The following is a 16,953-nucleotide window of genomic DNA, read 5'->3' as shown; positions in this document are numbered from 1 at the left end:
TTGTTTTTGGACAATAATGGAGATTTTTAGAAGAGTGCATCATCTACAAACATGAGAACACTAGAGACAAGATAAATTAATTCAGAATTTTGAATCAATGACACATGTCAGTGGAGCTCACTTCATCTACAGGGAAGTCTTTAAATAGCACTAGTTAGTTAACTGCTGGCTAGAGTAGCGCATAGGGTAGATTGTGTTAGCTAGTTGTAGGTGGTAGGTTATTAGCTTAAGCCAGGGGCCAGCAATCTTAGGCCCATGTGCCACCATTGGCATGTGGTAGCTTAATCAATGTCACTCTAGCAATAAGGTGCTATGCATTTGATCTATATAAATGATAAACGCAGTATCAAAATACAATATATCTAAAATGATTGCTGTCCCATGGCTTAAGCTGTGGTTCCCTATATGAACATTGTCTGCCAAAGTTAGAACAGTTTTTGTTATTTCCCATGCTAGACTGGTTGAGAGAGGGAAAAAGATGAATGTCATATAGTCTAATTTCTGTGCACCAATCAGAATTTAGCTACCTTTGAATGAAAATATGAAGACAATTGTGGGCTTTGAGATTTCCTCACCAAACAGTAAGGATGATTTTTATTTTTTATTTTTGAGTGTTAATATCAAAGGTTATAAAGAAAAACTATCTTCACTATGAACTTGCATCATTTGTGTCTAATATCTTTGGAACGGACAGGGCAGCTGTTAACGGACACACTCCTGCAGGCATCAGACCTCTCTGCCACATTGGTTGGTGAATCTTAAAGTTGTACTGCCACTTCCACTATTTTACCAGCTAACCACACAAAATAGAAGAGGACCACAAACTGATCTATTTATCTATCTGCCAAAAAGATTGGTAGACAAACTTACAGGCCACAGCAAAAATTTAACCAGAGTATGACTGGTGGCTGTTGTTAATTTCCCAACCTGTCTGTCACCCAGGCCATTTTTGCAACTGAGTGAATTCTGAGCTTCCTCTATGGCTCCAAAGAGGCCTATAAAATAGCCATAATTGTTATGTAGATGAGCGATGAGGTTATGTCCTCGGGTGTATAAATATATCTTTATATGAGAGCATGGTAGGTAATGAGCAGTCATTATGATAGGGGCTGTCTTAGATTGCAAACTGAGTCACATCCCAAGGGCTCCACACTGCAATATAAACACACACACACACATTATAGTGCTGGCAGTTTTCTCTTTGGCCCGCAAATGGATAGAAGGAAGGAAAGGGAAAGAGAAAAGGAGAGCTAACAGAGAGCAGATAGCTGAAACCGCAGCTTTTCACTGACCTGACAGAGAAAGGGAGACAAATGGAGAGAAGGGGTTAGAAACAGAGACAGAAAGAAAAGGCAGTGAAAGAAATAGAGAAATCCTACCACCCAACTGCAGGAATGTCCTGGCTTTCACAGACAACTTCTGCCATTACTAGAGAAAGAGAGGGAGGACTGGTGTGCTTGGCAGCTTCAGCCTCTAAATCAAATACATGAGCTACAGTGAAGGGAAACCACTGCAAGGAAACCATGAATTTGATTTTGACATTATCAGTGTCAGCTCTCCTATCTCGTGTTGCACTGCTGGAGTTTCTGTGCCTCGTGCAGTAATCGTACATTTACACACTTCTCTGGAGTCTGATAAAACCAAAAGGTCTTCATTATCATTTGCACCACCACGGCACACACACACTTAAACAGCAGCCACGCCCCTCCTCACTTACACCAAGCTGACACCACAGAGCACACTAAAATGTCAACCACATTTGTTTTTGTACCAAAAATACTTACAAGAACAAACAATCACAGTGTCTTTGTCTTGTAGTGTACTGTATATGTATAATTATGTTTTCCTGAATTTTGCCTTGACACTAAAGCGGCTCAGCATTGCTAGGGTCATTGCATTATTGGATAACCACAAAAATCCACAACTGTAAATGCTAACATGGCAACAAAAAAAGGCTGTCTCAAAGCCGTACTGATCTACATTTTATTTTGAGAATGAATCAAATGAATAAGTGTAATCTGTAACGCACACACAGAGAACTATCACCTAACGCGCATTTTAGCATCTTTCAGCTCCCACTGTCTTGGTTTCATGGTCCGCATCTTTTAACTGTTTGTTTATCTTCCCAATTCAATCAACCTTGGTGTACACCCACAGAAGTAGCGTTGAAGCTCGAGTAAACTGATTGTAAATACTTGCCAGCCCAAACAAAAGCAGCCAGAAGGTTAGCAACTAGCAGTGAAGACAGTGAACATTTTTAAAACACCGCTAGAACAGCCAGATATTTCGCTCAGGAGTAGGTGGAGCCCAAAACAGAGATAAAAGTAGACTAGAGTTTTGAAGCCAGAAACATGACATCTAATCAGTTGCAAGTAAGGTCTGTGCACCAACTGCCCGGTGTAATGGTAAATAATTAACTGGCAGAGAACGGCCATGTCTTTTAAATCAGTGTTTCTCAACCTGAACCCCTAAGGGGGTGGCAAGATAATTTCTGAGGGTTGCCAAATGGTAAGAGAATTAAAATGATAATTTTTGTAGCCTTTTATTGTCATTTTTTTTTTGTATGCGTCCTAACGAATGTGTGACTGTCCCTCGCATGGGGATTATTCTTTGAAAAATACAAGTAAACACAAAAGTCCTTATGTTGCTGTATCCTGTGAGCAAAAAGCAGTGACTGCACCATGGAAGCCGAAGTGGTCCATTAAAACCAGAAGATGAGCCAGGTTCCGTCGTGAATATTTAAGGGGTCCCATAGAACAACCTTCTCAGCGGAAGAACACATTGGATGCGCCTGTGCATGACTGCAGCAGAGACTTCTCCAGCCGTTGAGACTGGTATGGAGTGAAGCAGCCAGATCAGAGTGCTGATGTTTACTGGGGCGAATCCGGGAGAGGCACCCATTGACGGTAGTAACACAACCCAGCATGGTCTTGGAACCTAACCGTGCAGATAAAGCCGGTTGCCAGCTGCACACAATAGTGTCGCGCTGACCCGGTCGGGGCATTCGCCGGGCCGTCCCCCCGCTAGCGGTCATGGTGGATGCCCCGTCCTACAACAGGCATGGGTGGCCAAAAAAGTTCTTTAGTTTCATTCTTTAATTTCAAAGGTGCCAACGCTAAACTAGCGCATGACAAAAATGAAGATGACGGGGAAACCGCACACCTCTTGAGTTTGCAGTGCATAGCAGGTTCTGAGGCTTAGTTCAAGTGCTCATCTGTCGCGAGTAAACCGTGTCTTACAGACTTTGCTTTCGCTTTGAAAGAACTTGACCCCTGCAGCGCACAGAGACTGCTATGTTGCGGTCAGCCTGTTCTGGGTTTACTTATATGGTTGTCCGCTGGTGTTTTTTGATGATGTTTGGAGGCTGGTTGTCAAATGTTTCGTAAGACCAGTGGTAGACCTATTCTTACCCCACACTGGTTGTTCTGGAGGGTGCATACACTGTTAAGAGGTGGGATAAATCATCTGACATGTCACGAGTGGGTAACTGCATTTATTTGAGTTAGCTCCACGACAGGCCAGCCCTCCGCTGTGTGCATTGAGTGACATCCTCCATCTCCCGCTGGACGGTCACAGAGAGAGGCAATCAACTTTCTAACCACCATGCGTCTTCGTGTTGTGACTGCGTAAACGTGGGCAGTAGGGCTACACATAGACTCGATAAGTGACATGAATGGATTAACAACAACACATAAAAGACTGAAATTGCCCTATATTATTATCATAATAAGCGAAAAATAGTTTGTTTTTGGATAGCATTTCGCTCGTGTTGGACTATGATGTCGCCAGCATAAATATTCTCAACGCATGCCCCCCCGTCGATGACCCAATGCCCCTCCAGTAGATCTGCTCTGGCACCGACTCTGCACAAAATAGCTATGAGGATAATAGGGAGGAAAGAATATGAGCCCATACAGAGCCTGTACGAACACACAGTCATGAAACTAGGAGCGAAAATCAAGGTGGACCCTCAACATCACCTCCTCTCTGAAAATGGACCTCTGCCATCAGGAAGAAGATTTCATGACTTGTTCACAACTTCGCAGGGCACTTTTTAAAGTGTTTTTACGGTAGGGAAGTTCACTCGTTTCCAAAAGTAGCTTCCGTTTTACTCAGGAATATCGGTGTATTATAGTTCAAGTATAATTTTAGAGAAACAAGCAATGAAAAGATGACCATTCCAAGATGTCAGATGCAGGACTACGAATGCCTTTAGGTAACTGATGGTCAGTCATTTGGGACGTTTCTCATTAAGACACCTCTTCATCATGTTATTAGCCCTGAGGGAGGCCATTTTCTCATCTAGGTCGATCTATAAAAAGAGGGAGAGGTTTTATCACTGCTCTCTCTAATGTCCATTGTTGCTTAAAAACCTATCCACCTCTGGGCAAATTGCCAGTCCACTTCAAAGGTAGCGCAGGGTCAATGGTCAAACTGTTTGTCTTCCTCCCATCAGGAGTGCAGTCAGTGGGCCGTAGAGAAGGTAGATGGAGCGAGAGGTAGGTGGAGATCTTATCAGCACTGTGCGTGTTTTGTTAAAGGAGAAACTTGATACAAACTTTCATGTAACCGTGCAGAGACATCATGGCACTTCAGTAAAATTATCAGATTGAAATATAATCCGTATAATAACAATGATCCATGTAAAATAAAGAGTTTGTGTGACAGATAAACTTGACATCTATGTGCACACATATACAAACACACCACAGTTTGATCAAAATGTAAGAATTATTAAAAAGTTGAAAATATTAATTATTAAATATTTATTTTATACATTTTGGAAACAATGTGTCTATTAAACCTGAAATAACAAATTTTGGCCATTGCTGTAAACATCAACATACAATATTAAAGGTTCCCTGTGGAGTTTTTGACCTCATGCTATGGAGCTCTTTTTTTATGAGTTGGTCCCCATTTTGTTCATCTGCTGCATGTGCTCGAGGGTGCATGTGCACGGCTGATGTGTTACACAATCTTTCCAATGGTTTCACGTTATTACACTGATCAACAGGTGGCGATAACACAACAACTGCTAGCAAACAAATTTGGATTTGGACTAGACTGGATTTTAAATACTTTAAAACTCGGTTTTGCAAATGTTTTATGCAGAAGAAAACGCATTCAACACATTTGTTAGACCTCAAGACTACACAGAATGCATTTCGGTAAGAAGCAGAGAATGTAAACATAACTTTTCTTTGTTCAGAATAAAACTCGACAGGGCGCCTTTAAGTTAATATGGTAAGCCAGTAGGAAACAGTTGCCTATTTACGTATCAGGTCATTGTGTGTAAGTCTGAATGGCAGCGGAACAAGCTCTAAATGGGGAATTAAGATATAATCACTTTATGACGTTGTTGTGGCAAAGTGTTGGCAAACAGTCTGGTCACCTGATGAATGTAAGTCCAGTATTCACTCTTCTTTAAGCTATATTTTGATTAAATATCTGGCTCTACAGCTACTAAATTTGTTTTGAGCAGGTAGTGTACGTTGGGTTTTTGGAGCTTTTTCACTAAAAACTCAAATGTTATTATGAAAATATTGATGAAGTGAAAAAAATACATATTTGGCATATCAGTGTTTTGTGTGTATCCTCTAATGTGTTTATTATGTTCCATATATAGTTTTTATTCAGCACTTTTGTATTATACTCCAACCATCGTGCCATAAGCCATCTCCTGGTAGGAAATCGTAGAGAGTATTGGGGCCCAAATTCATTCCTTGTCAAAACAGGACATACTACAGCGGCCATTGAATTGGAAGGAATGTTGGGAGCACGTCTCGTAATTTCGTTCTCTGTCTCTCTTGGCCTCCACCTCTCTCGTTTGCTTTTGGAAAGGCAAAATGAAAGACAGGCGCTGGTTCGCGTGCTCAGGGTCTCACCGCACTGAACCCTGAGGGCAGAAGTGTGTGAGTGAGTGAATGTTGGGTGATGAAGAGCGTTTGGAGGGGACAAGGAGCATATTTCACAAGCCAGACAGATGAAAGAGTGACAACATGGTTGATTATTTAAGGTTTTCTTTCTTTACCTCTTTTTTCTCTCTTTATATTTGTCTATCTACCCTTTTCTCTCTGTTATTGGGCAACTATAAAGTCCACTGATCTAATTAGGGCCTGGTTAAAGAGATCAAGTGGAGCCTCATGTGGAGAGAGAGCTTGGAAATAAGTAGTTGTTGTTGTTTTTTTGGACAGTGATTTGGAAAATACCCAGCTTTACGGGTAAAGAGGAGATTTTTCTGTCATTGCTGCTCTTCTCCCCTCTCATCTTTGCCATTTGACAGCTGCTCAGGCACGATGTAGCTCTGAGGTTTGCTTCTGAGGGCAAGATTTGATCTCTGACAGCTGTCTGAAGCAGGGGATCTCGCTAGGTCTCCCAAAGGTGCGTCACGAAAGTCATATAAGGTGATAGCACGGGCATTTGACAGAGACACTTAGAGATAAGAGGCGAGGCAACAAGTGAAAGCTAGGATGCAAGTGTACACTGCAACTGGAAATTAAAGTTTAATGGATTAAGAATACAGGAGGTTTTAAGTTTCATGCCAGGCTTTAGATAGGCAGTGGATTATACACATGGGAGACATGCAAGGTTTTATTATTTCCTGCCAAAAAATGTACAAACGCCAGAATATTTTCGACACTGAGCAGCCACATATGGCTGATTAACAAAGGAGAGGTGCTGGCACTCACATATACGCCAAACATATACAATATGCTCGCCATTCAGCCCCGTGTAAAACATGCCAAGTCACCATGGTGTCAGCTATTTAACTACCATGTGACAGAAAGAATACAAAGGTAACGGTGGTCAACTTGCACTTGGTTAAAAGTGCAACAAGATGTTAAACCTGATCATGTAGCACACGCTGTCATCTTGCTACCACAGTTTTACAGCAGTAGTTGGGTTTTGTTTGGGTTGCGGTATAATGATGTTTGTGATTTTACTACGACAAGGGGTGTGGCTGTGCTCAACTTCACCACACATACGCATGCACACACAAAAAAGGCACGGTGCTATTCGGCCAGTCTAGTCATGAAAATGTGGAACTCAATATTCAGATCCTTTTTTTTTCTCTTCCCTTTGTGTGGCAGCTGGTGACAATTTCACAACTATTGCACAAGGATTAATAACCTCTGCAGGATCAACATTAAGACAGAGGTCACCGGTTCAAATAATTTCTTGTAAAGCTCTAGCTAGCTGCACCAATTATTTGAAATGTATTTAAAGAGTATAAAGTTATTATGGCCAAAAATGCCATACCTTGACAAATTTGTACACAAATATACGCCTTTTGTCTCCTGTTTTCTGTATATCTGGTTACAAAAACAGCTTTTTAAGTGTATCAACATGTCGTAATGTATATTAAACCTTGTGTATAAACCTTTTTTAGCTTTGATTCTGCAAACGCGGAACGGAGAATTTAGAAGACTTAAAATGACATTGACTTGAAATGAGAGAAAACATACAAACAAACACACAAGAGGAAGTGATTTCACTACTAGGGCTAACAACCAAACTGGTCCAACCAGCAACTCAACTGGAGCCAAACTATTTCCCTCCAAAACTGCTGGGTGGAGACACAGGTGCAGAGGGTGTTGGCAAGTTGCCCTTTCTGCTCTGCAGGCAGGGGACATTTCGCAACAGATAGAGGTACTTTTCCAACATAACTGTTAAGCCTGTCCGGGAGGGTAAACCACTACTGGAATCTGTGCCAGTGTTTTTCCTTGCATTCCTCTAGAAGATGTATGTTAAGATGAATGTCAAGTTGTAGCAGAGAGGCAGTAATAAAACCAGTGGTTCAGAGCTTTTATTATAGCCTGACTTGATGCAAATAAGATTAAATGAATGAATAAAAATAAGAGAAAAACCTGTTTCCACTCAAGAGCCAGGAGTAAGGAGTCAGTATAGTGCAAGTGTGAGTGGGTGTGCCTGTGTACCTTAGCATACAGAATTTGCTAATTTGTAAATGCATACAAGCATTTGTGTATGTAGTTGTGTGTTTAAAGCCTGTGACAAAGCTTTGACCCTGAGTGTAAGATGTGCCTGTGCGTGCAGGCTACAGTTGTAAAGTTTACAGTAATGCCCATAAATCAAGCCATTCAGGTGGTGATTAAATCTTCATTACAGACAATAAACTTCTGGGACGTGTACACTGCTCAATAGGAATGTTCCTATGTCAGCAGAGATATCCATTTACACATATTATAAATTATGAATTTATTGATCTGCTGTAATAATGCTACCATGCTCCCAGCTGTTGTTTTTGTGAGCCAAAGATTGAGGAACAAAATATATAACTGTTTAGCCTTTAATTGGGTGCCATTAAAAAGTTGGGCTTCCCTTTAATGTTCATTCAAATTTGTGCTTGCTTCTTTTTAATGCAGACGTCCTTTTTAATTACTGTTTCTTTAAGCACATTTTTGAAACTGTTAAAATTCTCTGTTAAATAACCATGCTGCTTCAATTTCCTATTATGGCGTTAGAAATATTATAGAATAATTTCCTGATGTAGTAGAATCCACCTAAACTCATGTCAAACAAACACTAGTATCAACAAAAAGTATTTATTCTGTTTATTGTTCCAGCATGTGTTCTATTCACACTAAGAACCACCGTTAACAGTAATGTAAACATAATAAATAATAAAGACTTAACAAACTATACAAATCCATATAGACACTATTATAGAAATATCTGCTTGCCTCTATAAAACACAGTTTAGGAGTCAGCTTGACTATTTCTGGCTTGCGATAAAGAACTCCACCCACCCCCATGCACATGAGCAGGCCACTGCGATACATAGGCCAAGATAAGATTACTCCCTCACACTCTCTGTCTGTCCTCCCTCTCTCCTCTGTACTTTACTCTTCCTTCCTCGCCCAATCTCTCTCTATACCTCACCCAACTGCCCCCATGTACTGTAACTCCCCCCACACATGCACATACACTCCCCCTTTCAGTACGTGAACTGCATAGTACTCCAGTACTCCCCGCCCGTCCTGCCTGGTCATCAGGAACACCATACCTCATCATACTTCTCGTTATCTCTTTCTTTCTGCTCTTACTCTCTCGTCACACCTCCTTTATCTCTCTCAGTCTGGTTCTTACAGGGTTAATGAGTCATTGTGAATCTCATGTCCCCCATTTAAGGAACACATGGAACATTTTATCCTGCATAGAATAATGGTGTATTAGTGTATTTTAACATAATGATCAATTGATTATTTTTTGCCAAATTAGCCAAGATTATAACAGAAAAAGATTGGGAGCTCACTTGCTAAATATGTCATAGCATCAATAAGAATTCAAGGCGCTTCACATCTTTTTCACTGTGGCTAATACAATAAATACAAGCTGCCTCGGAAATTAGATGTGTATTTGCATTTGTGTGATCTAACATCGATGACATCTAACCCAGTATGTGATGGAATCTGCAATAAATTGTTAAAATGTCGAGAATAAACAAGGTCACCTTGATGATTTGTCCTCTAATACTTCATGGTCTTATGTCAGGCATTTGGTGAACATGAAGGATCACTGGGTTGGAAAACTTCTAAATTAAGAAAGGCAAAAAAAGGAAGTGTGTTTTTTTTCTTTGTTTGTTGGCCATCTGTGCCATGGAAACCATGGATGTTGGCTTTAATAGCCACAGATGTCCAGAAGGGTTTGTTTGGTGAACACTGATGACGCTTCACTATCTCCTTTTATTCATCCTCATTTTGTCCCCAAATCATTTGCGTGCACAACAATGCAACAACAGCGACAATCAAAGAGTAGACCCACTGCCATAAACGCCTGTTGCCCCATTTAAAACCGGAAGCGTTGACAGTGACAGCATGAATTTTCCTTTATAGTTAGATGTTCTGACAAATTTAAATAATTTAACGTTTATTTATACACTATAGGCTGTGCTTACTCCAATGCTCAAGGCTCCATGGTTACACACAAATCTGCAGAATGTAATGTTTTTCATAAAAAAATTACTTCTACAAAGTGATGAATTTGGGGGATTTTTCTTGTCTTTGTTAAACATATTGTAAATGATATGCAACCGTTTATGATATATTTTTCTAAATGAATCACAGACCCAGATGCCAAGATATTGGCATTGTGTGATTTATGACCATGGCATTACCTATTTGCATTATGTAGTTGTATCTCACAATGGGCTGGAGGTGAATGCACAGTATAAATCACTATTATCTGCATAAAGACAAATTTAACAATCACACATGAAAGAGATGTATCATTTCTCATAATGTTTTTAAAAGTAAAGAATGATCAACAAAGACTTTTGGTAAACCAGTGATAGATGCACAACATTTCTTATTGTCTAAATCGGTAGTTAAATAATTGAAATAGCTGATGTGGTGAAATGATTGCTTTCGAAGAGTGCTCTGACAGGAATGCATTCAGTTGATTATATGGAGAGACTTTTAAGAGACAAGACAACTTGGAAATTGTTAAAGTCACTTCAGTATCAACCCTTAATCAGAGGAACCAAACGAGCTAATTTCCACATACTGTAATTGCTATTTGCAAGAGAAGCACATGTGGTAGCAGCAGGATGTCTGTTGAAAGCCAATATCCCTTTGACTTAATGCTAAACTGCAATTAGATTACTTGGAGGTAAAGGGATGGTGGGTGTATTTTTATTGAATTTGACTCCCTTCCAGAATTTGGCCAGGTCTGAGAAGGAACATGTGAATAAGTTCAAGTTGTATCCTGACTTGGCAGCTTGGACTACAGTTGTGCATTTGTTCCTCAGATGCCTAAATGCTAACCAGTGGGTTGGATCCCCTCTGTGGTCACCACCCAGGTTGTATTCCTCTCCTTAAAGTGTGCTGCCAAGTCAGGAGAAAACCAGACGGTCAGTCTAACTTTTATTCTAAACCTTTAGCCATGTTTTTAGTAACTCTATGGATGGCAATATCGGTCAGTCAATCAATCAACCGCTTTGGTCCAGACTGAATAATCTCAACAACTGTTTGGATTGCCATGAAACAGACTGTACAGACATTCATGGTCCCCATAGGATTCATCTGACTGACTCGGTCAAATGTTAAATTGGTCCAATACTACAGAATTAATGACATTCCTGTCAGCCTCACTTTACTTTGTGTTTAGTGCTAATTAGCAAATGTCAGCATGCTAACATGTTCAACTAGGATGGTTAACATTATACCTGCTAAACATCAGCATGTTAGCATTGTCATTGAGAGCATGTATAGCATGCTGATATTTAAGTTTGCTCAAAGCACTGCTGTATCAGAGAACAACTTCATAGAGCAACTAGCATGGCTGTAGAATTAATCTTTTCCAAAGAAACATGCTTGTTTATGACAGAAAGAAAGGACAAAGGACCGCAGTAACTTTTTTTCAGTGAGTTAGCACATATCTGATGTCACACTCTCCCTTGAACAAAACAAGAAAGTCTTCAAGAAAGGTTTGTGATATAGTGTCTTCAAAGTGAATTGGTATAAACTGAAAATGGTGGCAGCTTGGAAGTCTGGAAACCAATCTAAAATAGAGTATAGGTAATTTTACGTTAATAGGCTGAAACATGCGAAACAGTCCGCATGGTCATTAAAGCAACACACTCAGACTCATTCTGTGTCAGCTAAATTTAAAAGGAGTATATAGACTTGATCTTTACTCAGCAAGATCTTTTCTGCTCTACAGGGGATGGTGACTTTATGAGTATAAATCAGCAGGGACCATCCATTCCTCAGACAGACTTGATAGCTCAGCTTTGCCAAACGGCCAAAAAAAAGGGCAAACCTCCAGATAATATTAAGTGCTCATGACTCCAGGATAAGTCAGCCGACAAATTTATCCCTCATTAATGATAATAATACCCTTCTAGGGCTATTTTCAGCCACAAGTGGTTGCCATCAGATTACATTTTTAGCCTGCTTAAATGCTCCATGCTTTTTTCCAACTCTTAGTTTTCTGAGGGAAAAATAGATGTTGGTAGAGAGACCTCAGACCGCAGCATGGAACTACGTCAGCTCCCATTAAAACGCCAGAAGTTCACTAAGTATAGGGAGCACTCCTCACGTCGCAGCCCGTCTCCTCTCTCTCGCTTTCTCTCTCTCTCTTTTCTCTTTCTCTTTTCCTCTCTCTCTCTCTTCCTTCATGAGTATGCGTGTGGTGGTTATGAAGTCCAGGTTTATTTGTCAAGTCAACAGAGGCAGAGAGGGGTGCCTAGTTGGCTCAGTGGGTAGAGCTGGCGACCCATGTACCAAGGCTGAGTCCTTGCTGCAGCAGCCCAGGGTTCCAATCCGACCTGCGGCCCTTTGCTGTGTGTCATCCCCTCTCTCTGCCCCCCTTTCCTGTCTGTCTCCAGCTGTCCTTCAAATAAAGGCATAAAAAAGCCGATAAGCATAAAAAGCCGAAAAAAATATATACTTAACAGGAGGCAGAGAGTTTAGTGTGATGATGTAAATTGACTGTCATTCGGTTGGTAGACCATCCCTCGACTTCTCCCAAACTAGGAATTTTGTGGTCTACATTTAGCCTTCTGCTTCTGCATCACTGCTGTGCTATGAGTGCCTTTTGGACACAGGACGCCTAAACTCGCTAATACCCAACACAGTGCATCTATAGGATTGATGCAGAATGGGAAAACACGTTTTTTCCAATTAGCAATCTTTGATCACTTTTCTCAAAGTCCTGTCTTACAGAAGCATCAGAAGGAAACAGGAAACTCAATTTGCAGGTTAACTTTCTTACTCTATACTTTTAATACAGTTTTGCTTTTGGTAAAATATATGTATTTATCTACATAGGCCAGGAGACAGGAAAACAGATAGTAAGCATTTTGAGCCAATTTCCCCTCACACCATGACTCAATTTCTCACTGTGCCCGATTATTTCTGCTATATATAGAGATATTTTACACAAGCCGCAAGGACAAAAATACAGAGGAAAAAGTTCGACCCACACCCTGTTTACATGGTGACCATTAAAAGTACATAAAGGAATAGGATTCCCTGACCCTGCCACAGTGAACTGCATAGTAGTAGGTGGTAGTGTGTCAGTTTTACCACTCTGCCAGGACATGAAGTCTTCCTAACTAAACTTTAGTGTTTTGTGCACTGAGGAGACATATTTTTGCCAATTCAATGATAAAAACATGGTTGTGGGATGTCAGAGCCAGAACTCTGCTACACTCACTTGACAAGACTCTTTTCTTAAATATTCATCCGGCCTTGGCTTCTGCCTCTATTGTCTCCAGCTGGAATATTTGTCATAGCAGCCACACAGATTAGAATTTTCATATTTTCAACCAAATGTCAGTATTCCACACTACTATGTTGTACTTGATCTTGATCAACCTTTTTCTGTTATGTGATATAAGTACAATTTCTTTGTTTTGAGTTGCTGTTTAAAGGTCTAGTGGTGTAGTTGCAGATCCCGACTCTGTCGCTTCACCCTCCCCTTCCAAGCGCAAAGGAGAAGCTATGATGGCCAAGATAGATAGCATCAAGAGTTGCATTTACTCTGATTTACTGTTCCACTTAAAACATATTCCTAAACCGATTCCCACTAAAAGGCCTCTTTAGACAGCATGACTTTATTACAAGACTGCTGCAACCTCTGTTTAGGGATCTTACATATTTATTGTTGGGTAAGGTTAAGTGGCAATTCACCTTGCCTAACACCAAAATGAACACAGACTCATATGTCATATCACAGAAACGCACACATGACTTGCAAGTTTATTGCAAAAGGATTGATACAAAGAGGAAATTAAATGAAGACTAACTATGCTAAATGACAACCAGTGCAGCAGGATGGACATAATGCTTGGTATGTTTTCATGTGTCCAAAAGGTGTGACAGCCATTTTCCTTTAAAAGTGGGCAAGGCCATCAGCGGCTGTAACACACCTTCTGACAGTCATCTGGGAGGTTCACATCTTTTGGGTGTCAGCAGCTCTGAACTGGTTTAACTACCACTGGTTTGACATGGCCATGACACAGGGGCTGCTGTGAGTCAGGAGGTAGATCGAGTCATCCAATAATCAGAAGGCTGGCGGTTTGAACCCCAGCTCCTCCTGCTGCAAGTGTCCTTGAACAAGTACTGAACCCCAAATTTCTCTAGATGCTGTGCATTAGTGTATGAACATGGACAAATGGCTGTTACTTTCTGTTTGTGATGGGTTTTGCAATCGGTGTATGAATGTGTGTGAATGGGTGAATGTGGCATGTAGTGTAAAGCGTTTGAGTGGTCGCAAGACTAGAAACGCACTATAAGTACGGTTCATTTACCATCTAACCAGATTTATTTTCGCTAATGGAATTTGTGTTGAGATTATTTTAACTTGTCATACTGGCATATGCCATTTTTCAACATAACTACACCTTGTACTGCACATTATTACTTTTTCACTCATCGTATATCCTGTTTTTGTCATAACATTTTGAAAAAAAAAAGTATTTATTTACACAAGGTGTTTGAGGTATGACTGAGTATACACTGACAGACACTGATAAGAAGTTGATCGGGTAAACACATGCATTGCAAGATAATGGTCAAAGATTACCTCAGAGCTTGAGGCATTTGCATACTGCCACAGAAACAAGAAACAAGGGCAGAGTAAACTTTGCTCACATTACCCTTTGGCTACAATTCTTGGCCTGACGCAGTGTGAACAGGAATAACCAAGACAAGTTCTTACAATGAATATTTGGTCAAATACACTGAGATGACACAGCTATTTCAGTACGATGGGGTTTTTTTTAGGGCTGGGCCCAGGGACTTTTCTAGATGAAAGCTTCTGATATCTTAAGAGGAAGGGAAAGGGATGGGTATCAAAGGAAATGAAAGAAAAACACATGCAAAGTTACCGACATGACAAACAAGAACTACTGCATGGTGAAGGTAATTCATGCATTTTCTTTGTTGGAAAAGGTGTGACAGCTATTTTTCATTTTTCAGTCATGCCCTTCCAAGGACATCAGCTGATATAACACACCCTCTGTTGTCCACACCTCTTGGGTGCCAGTAGCTATTAACAGGTTGGTTCCAAAAATGACTTAAATGGCCATGTGTCAGCATAAATAAGGTTGATTTCTGTGTTGTTTTCACCACTGAAACTTGTCTACACATCATTATAAAATCAGTCAAATTTACTTAAGAAGTACATTTATGTTGGACAGTTCAGTACTTCATGGTTTACATACAAAGCCAACATTCAGTGTCAATGCAGACAGTTGTGTGCCCTCTATGTAGTGAAATAGAAAGTAATGGTGTTGAGGTTGGGGTGGTGGAGGGGTTTTTAGCATGTCTGACTTTCATGTGGGAGACCAGACTTTGTTTCCCACTACAAACAACTAAATACCCTATGATCCCCAACCTTAAACTTGCAATACCTCATTTTTTGCCTGTAATAAGCTGTAAACACGACAGACCACTGACATATTATCACCTTTCAAGTAGCTATTAGTTGCTTATTGAGTCCAATATTCACTCTCCTTTTAGCTCTGATTTTGTTTTCCACCAACTTCTGAGGTAAATATCTAGCTCTAAGTTCCCCAGCTAGTAGCTAAGTTTGTCTGTCTCTTGTTTGGTGCAGGGCAAGTAGCTTTGGTTAGCGTTAGTGTTAGTAGGGTAAAATCAGGTTATCATTCTCTGTATGTTATGAGCAAAGCCTTTCACCCATGCATTGTTATTTTGATCCAATCTTTAGCAATATGACTAAATCCATCTTGTATGGCTATAGGGTTGTAGTGCTACCTGCTAACATGAGGTTCACTATGCTGAGTATTGGGAGTTAGATCACAATCACTGTGGCAAAAATCAGGAAAACAAGTATTACCTTATCTGTATACAATATCAGGCCATTGTCTTTTATTCATAACATATCGCAAGTGGTGTCCTGGTCTTTTATATCTTGACACTGGTTGCATGTAACCACAGCTATGATGGCTTCAGGTTTGGTTGCTATGTTTGTAGCATTACTCAACAGTGTACACTACGGTTTAAAGGGTGCAGGTGTATCTAGTTGTACCAGACAAGGCATTGAGATTCTTTTGCAATGTAGTTTGACAGCTTGTTAAGTGTCATTATGAAATACATAGACTCATTTATGAGATGGAGTAAAAATAGGGTGAGGTCCTAGCTTTATACCTATTACCACTCTAATGAGACTCCTCTGCTTAAAGCCTGGAGAGCTTGTGCAGCCAGGTTGTCATCATACAGTAGTAATAAGAAGGGTGTAGTTCAGTTGGTTAATCACATGTTGCTATTGTTATGTAAGTTACTCTTAAGTCTTGTGATGAGTGTCCACAGGCAGTATTCAGACTATAACCAGAACAGCTTCAACTGAACAAACCTTCAATTAAGACACACTCTCTTCATGCCAAGCTCTCTCTCATCTTCTTTTTTCTCAGTTATTTAACCTTCATGATATTTCTTGTTCATGATTGTGGGATACTGTGAGACTGAGGCATTCATTCATCTCATCCCATTTGTCTCACTCGGCTCTGCTTCCATGGTAATATTCACAATATTGTGGTGTATCCTGTTTATTCAAGCCAAAGAGGACCTCAAAAACCCAACAGTAAGAGGACATTAACCTTTATTCAGTTACTTCAGTCCACTGAAATCGCATATATGATCAGAGGTCAGATTTGCCTGCTTTTGACGGACACTTTCCACAAGAAAATTCCTTAGTTACTCCAAAGTACACTTTGTTTGCACCCTGCTAAAAATAAAAATGGTCTGTGGAGAAAAACATCATATATATACCTTATAAGGTCCAGGCTATTGGGGCCTTTATGGTTGCATATAAAAATAAACAAGCGTGCTGTCATCACAGAGGCTGTTATATTCTAAAGCCAGGCAATTAAAAATGTGCTGATAGTAGCAGGGCAGCAGCCGAGAGCGGAGACGGTGCCAGGGCTCCATATGTGCGAGGCGAAGATTGAACTCACAGCTGAGGTCA

This window comes from Morone saxatilis, unplaced genomic scaffold (assembly GCF_004916995.1).
Source record: "Morone saxatilis isolate NCDOM2014 unplaced genomic scaffold, NCSU_SB_2.0 Contig10, whole genome shotgun sequence".
In the NCBI taxonomy this organism is placed as follows: domain Eukaryota; kingdom Metazoa; phylum Chordata; class Actinopteri; family Moronidae; genus Morone; species Morone saxatilis.
This window is presented reverse-complemented; position numbering follows the sequence as displayed.